General features: G+C 37.0%; 1 protein-coding gene across 1 annotated transcript in view; it reads right to left on the reverse strand.

The window, feature by feature from the left end:
* Positions 1-3,686, reverse strand: part of LOC118262938 (adenylyl cyclase 78C) — a 139,142-nt gene extending 135,456 nt beyond the window's left edge. The window contains exon 1 of the mRNA XM_050697594.1: positions 3,536-3,686. The gene's annotated coding sequence lies outside the window, so the exon portion shown is untranslated. The remainder of the gene's footprint in view (positions 1-3,535) is intronic.
* Positions 3,687-6,005: the final 2,319 nt, after the last annotated feature.

The raw sequence follows: 6,005 nt of genomic DNA on the forward strand, positions 1-6,005 counted from the left end.
TAACAGCACTATGTTTTCGTTGTTTAGGTGAATGAAAGGGTGAGAGTAAAACATTTTTTAAATACAATAAACGAGGAATACAGTAGAGCTGCGAACGATCTAGTGGATATACCAGGGATTCCGGTCGAAAAGCAGGAGTAGGGTTTTTGGTCACTAAGAGCAAACTAATGAACTGGCAAGAGACCTACTCAAGACGGATGGCAACATCACACATCACAGGCTGAAGCGTTGGCAGATATTTTAATTGGATGAAAGATACTAACTCAGACAGTTGCCAAAGCAGAAGATGTATTCAATGGAATGCCTCAACAAATGTCTATTATTCTCCACAAATCGTCAGATATGGTTTACAGCCAGATTATAGAAGAAAAGATTCGGAACAATTCAATTTATGTCTCATTTAAACACGTACTAATTCGAAACTAATTAAATCTAATCACCTCTTTAACATATATTTTATAGGTACCTATTGAACAGTAATATGAAATAACAAATTAATTTGTTTCAAGTAGTTGTTGCGAAACCTTTTTCTACACACGAGCAGAACGGAACATCTAACGTAATGCAATGCGTAAGCGATTAGCACCGCCTAGCTATCAACAATAGCAACTCACGTTCTAGAATCAGTGCCCATAACTTCTAATTTTTAAGAGAGCTAGAAAGTCAAAGACATTTCTGAGAATCAGCCACCACAAGCCTCGAATAAATTCTAAGATAGTAGTGGGGTCCCAGTAACTCTATCCACATTTGAGCCCCACATTTTCAAGCGAGTGAACAGGCGCCCTCTAACGACATTACCTCCCGCCACTAACTCGATAGGAAGCGAGACCTAGCACGATTTGCCTTGTTAACTCAACGGAACTACCTTTACGTACAAACTGAAATACGTTAACTTTAAACATATACGAGAAAGGATAGGCGAATTGATTGTGTCTATGTCATTAAACAGAACGCCTGGATACGCTTTCAACGTGTTGGTCCAATGATCCCATTTACGACTAGAATATCAAGTCGTATATGGCATTTAATACTTGAGATTTTCCTGGGTCAATTGAAAAAATCAGCTCCTATGTCTGGTAGGAAGAGTCCTTTATTGGGGGAGGCCTTTGTTCAAGAGTGGACGTCTTTCGGTTAATAATGATCAGTCTTTTTTTTGAGGGAGGGAAATCATCCAATGACTTCTCTCGCCTTAGGTGAGGCGAGAGGGAGTGTCAGACTCTATCCGACTAAAAACCACCCCGTTCCTACTCCTGCTTTTCGAACCGGAGCACCGGTAAACCCGCTGGAATTGTACCTGATACCAATAAGCTCACCTCCTATTGGCTTCTATTACTTAAGACCTGTCAACGAAAAGTGGGGTCATATTGAATTATGTATCCTCCTGACTCCTGCCTTTACTTTCAGCAAATAAAAGGCTAAAGTACATCGTTACCCGTACTTCTACTAGTACTGAGAATTCAGAATTTGATTCGTCCTTTCACCACAAACCAATGAGTATTTTCCCTGAATTTTGTCCTAAAACAAGCACCAAACTTAGCTCTACCTACTGCTCATAATCAAAAGTGGTGATAAAGGTCTTTGACCTATTCCTTTAACAAAAAGGTTAATGTTAAGTTAGAACCGGCTATCACTTATTATTTTAAACACATCTCAGCTTTAGGGTTATTTAAAAGACTTCGAATTCTAAATTCTATTTTAGTGTTGAGTATGTTTGCATACATACTGCCATGGGGGTAGACAGAGACAATGAAACGCCAATTGCTATGAGAATTGAGTATGTTTGTTAAGAATAATTTACGTTATTATCATACGTTTGCAAAAATATCGGTGGTAGCATAAAATTAAATCGAATTTAATAAAATCGTACACGTGCTATAAGTTTTTAAACTGACATGGTCACTAACACTATAATTAGAACTTATGACGGGATATTTACCATGTTTATTGAATTTGGTGAGTTTCTGATATTTCGGCACTGTTGCAAGCGCCATGATCACGGATTATATCGCTTAATCCATTGCTACCTCATAAATCAGAGGGGCATCTGTATTCTCTATATCCAAAATTTTTCATGAAAATTATGGACCGTGATAACAATTCGGTCAAGGAGGCTGCACAATTAATGTACCCGTCGTTATCCATCCTACGTCAATGTCAACATAGATAAACACTGGAAAACTGGACATACGTAAATGGGGATTTATATTATATTTATTTAATGATAACATTGAGTCATTATAATGTTATACATTACATAACGTCACACTTTTTTGATCCGCGAAGAAGTACGTAGAAATGCACGTTTTTAATGTACACCCACTATTTACCAGTCATTTTCCGTGTCCCATGCAATATAGAGTTAGTATGTCGTCCTACTCCAGTTTCTCCTAAAAATCCTATTAGATTTTTCGGACTTTTTTCGGTTTTCGAAAATTTCTCAGTAGTAGCACGGAGTCTGGAACTGTGCCCGGTATATGGCTCACCCCCTATTAAATGGGACTTATAACATAAATGGTGAAATGTCAGTGTACATTGTATAGCGGCATTACGAGCTGTAATGTGCACCTCTGCCTGCCTATTTGAGGATAAAAGGCGGTACGATACATACTAGACCTTTAAACCCAACCTGAGACTCTTTCTTGGCACTTGCGACCATTCCACAAACGAAGAAGTTGACAAGAAATTAAAAAACGCATTTACAATATACAGACAACTAGCACATAAAAGTTCTCCAATCTGTAATTCCAATTCAACCTTAATAACTTTACTATAAAGCTGATAATATTTTAAACAAATTTTGACACTACAATCCCCTCGCACACAGCAGTTGCGACAACCACCTTAAAAAGCAACGTCCATTAATCACAGCATTCACAACGCTACCCTAAATTTTTGAACGTCTAAAAACTTAGTTCTAACTTTGAAATGTTCCCAAACTAAGTTCCAAGTTGCAAATATCTTACAATTTAACAATCAAGAAGGTTTTATAGCCGAACCCTTGGGAAAAGTGTAGGTTTTTGTTACGTAGGTCATTTGGTTCGAGCCCCTTTTTTATTTGAGGGGGGAAATCATGACTTCTCCTGCTTTGGGTGAGGCGAGAGGGAGTGTCAGACTCTTACTGACTAAAAACTACCCCGTTCCTTCTGCTTTGAACCGGAGCTAACTTGTTACGTTGTCCGCAGCTTCGGATGAGCTGAGATGTGAGTTGAGATGAGAGATGGTTTGGTCCAGAGAAATGAAGTTATCACGAGATTATAAGCGACTTTTATGAAAATTCACAAAATGCGCGATTCAGTAAGTGAAGTAGTGAATTTAAAATTCGATTTATCACGACACAATAAGAAAACGATTACTACGTTAACCTTAATTTTCCAAAAGGAACCCTCCAAATTTTCGTTCAAAAAAACTCATATAAAATCTCCAACATGCTAAAAGGTAGTTCTTATCTAACGCCAACACACGTTATTTCACCAATAACAAATCCGATAAGCCTTTGGAACACACTGAAACATCCATAATAAACGTGCAAACTCACCTTTTTTAATAATCCCAACTTCAGTGTCACTCGTACATATAAAAATCATTGTTTTCAAAACTAAATTCACAAAACCACTTCACTGTAAAAAGTTTCGACACAACGTGATTTGCGCGCTAAAAAAATATGCCGCGCGACCGTTCACCTCGAGTACAGATTTGCTACTAGCTACTAAACGTATCTTTGTGTATTTTTTTTTTTTTATATGGAAAAGTGCGTTGTTTGTTTTATCTACGCTTTCGGAAGATTAGAGGACTTTATAGGTAGAATATGATAATTTAGTATGTGTACAGGAAAAATAAGGGACTATACGGTTCGTGCGGTGGCTGGGCAACTGGCTGCCGCGCAACGGGTAGTTCGATTCCCGCACGGAGCAACTCTTTGTATGATCCACAAATTGTTGTTTCGGGTCTGGATGTCATGTGTATGTGAACTTGTGTCTTTGTAAACGCACCCACGACACAGGAGAAAATCATAGTATGGGGCAACGTTTAAATAAAACAATCTGTATTCTGTTAAGGAGAAAAAAATTCGGAATTTGAATCCGAAAATAAAGGCCACTGAAATACCTAGGTATCTTTGTGATCAGTGACACATCTGTGATGCCTCTACTGTTACTGCTTACCATCACGCGCTTCTTAAACCTTGTTGCGACGATGGTACACAATCAAAATTATATATTTTGAAAGACTTACGCCCGAATACTGAAATGCTACTCAATTTTAAGTTGTACTAAATATCGTGCTATCTCTGTCATTTTATAAAGAATTGATAGGGACAGAACTAGATTTGAGAGCGTCTTAAAATTGAGTATTCGAACATTAGCTCGATAAGTATTGTTTCTACTTTTAAGGCTACAAATAAAAGCTTTAACTAACTTAATGTAACAAATGTATTCAACGGTTCAACCACCTATGTGGGATGCACATAATTACTGTTAGGTACCTATTTAGTTCTAATCTCATTCTTCTTATATTTAATTTTGCTTCTTCGTTCTTGAAATACTGTTTTTCTTTTTTATTTGTTATTGTCATTTTTTAATGTATCCCATAAACGAAGACTGTTCTGATTCTTGAAGTTCTTTTTGTTGTAATTTAAATAAAATACTTCTATCGATGAACGTACTTTAATAGCTTTATTACAATGCACGGTTACAAGTCTTCTACATACCTAGTAACGAAAGGTAGTAGTCATATTTTTCAAACAAGTAAGCAGTGTCACAACCTTTACACAATAGACACAGTAGTGCCAACCATGTAATTATATAGATAATCAGGGGCCTTAGTCTGCTATTACAATTGTGTCAGAATGGTCGATCATTGAGCAGTGCAAGAGGGATGGAGTTATACAACCTACATAGCTCCATCCCTCTTGCACTGCTCAGTGATCGATCATTCTCTTAATAAGACTTGTTTTCTTAAAATTCATGCATATTTCTTTTAGTTTTAAGTTATCACTAATTATCGAAATTGTTGGTTAAGTTATAATTGGCGATAAACCCAAAACTGATTTATATGTATTTACTGTACGTACAGAAGCTATTGGTATACATTTAATAAGTAAATCATTAATTTAAAGAGGTCAGCATTTATCACTCAAGGAAAGAAATACAAACCTAAGTAAGATGTTTCCTCTAACTTCAATTGAAACCTCACTAGTTACCTAAGTGAGGTTCATAATTTTTAATTTCAAACAAATTAAGGAAGGAAGTCCTCACTTTCTGACTCATTAAAATAAATAACAATTAGTAGACTCTAGCTTAATGACAATGTTTAATGTTCATCATGGAAGCACGTAAAACTTCACTAAAGTCAAAATTCTTTAACAGAATTCTTTCCTTATCGCTCTTGGAATAGAATTGAAAATCTAAAAAGAAATTTAGAGGGTAGCCTGATCTGCTGTTGACGATAAATGGTATATTATATCCCGAAATTTTTGTTTCCTTGTAACTAATTATGTTAATTGCAGACGCATTTCGGAATTGTTTTGTTTAATATCTTGTTCAGCGCTTACGTCGGAGTCGAGAATACAAGGACTATTAGCAGTATTTCTCTTTTCTGTGATTAAGTACAGATGGTAAGCACTACATATATTTTATTTAGCCTATAACGTAGCCTTCACATTAACATCCACTACTGACCAAAGCCTCTCACGGAGAAGGTTTGAGCATTAATCACCACGCTTGCTAAATGAGGGTTGGCGATTTCAGATTTATGATTAGAAAGCCCAGTTTTCTTCAAATGTCCTTCGTAGGGGGGAATTCATCGAATGACTTCTCCTGCCTTGGGCGAGGCGAGAGGGAGTGTAAGACTCTTACTGACTAAAAACCACCCCGTTCCTACTCCTGCTTTTGGAACCGGAGCCCCGGTAAACCCGCTAGGTATGTCCGCAGGTCCCCGTTAAAGAATTAAACACGTAATTTCACATAATCACCTGTCAACACTACGCTAAAAGGAGGAAACTATAGGCA

The sequence above is a fragment of the Spodoptera frugiperda genome, chromosome 12, assembly GCF_023101765.2.
Source record: "Spodoptera frugiperda isolate SF20-4 chromosome 12, AGI-APGP_CSIRO_Sfru_2.0, whole genome shotgun sequence".
Classification (NCBI taxonomy): Eukaryota; Metazoa; Arthropoda; class Insecta; order Lepidoptera; family Noctuidae; genus Spodoptera; species Spodoptera frugiperda.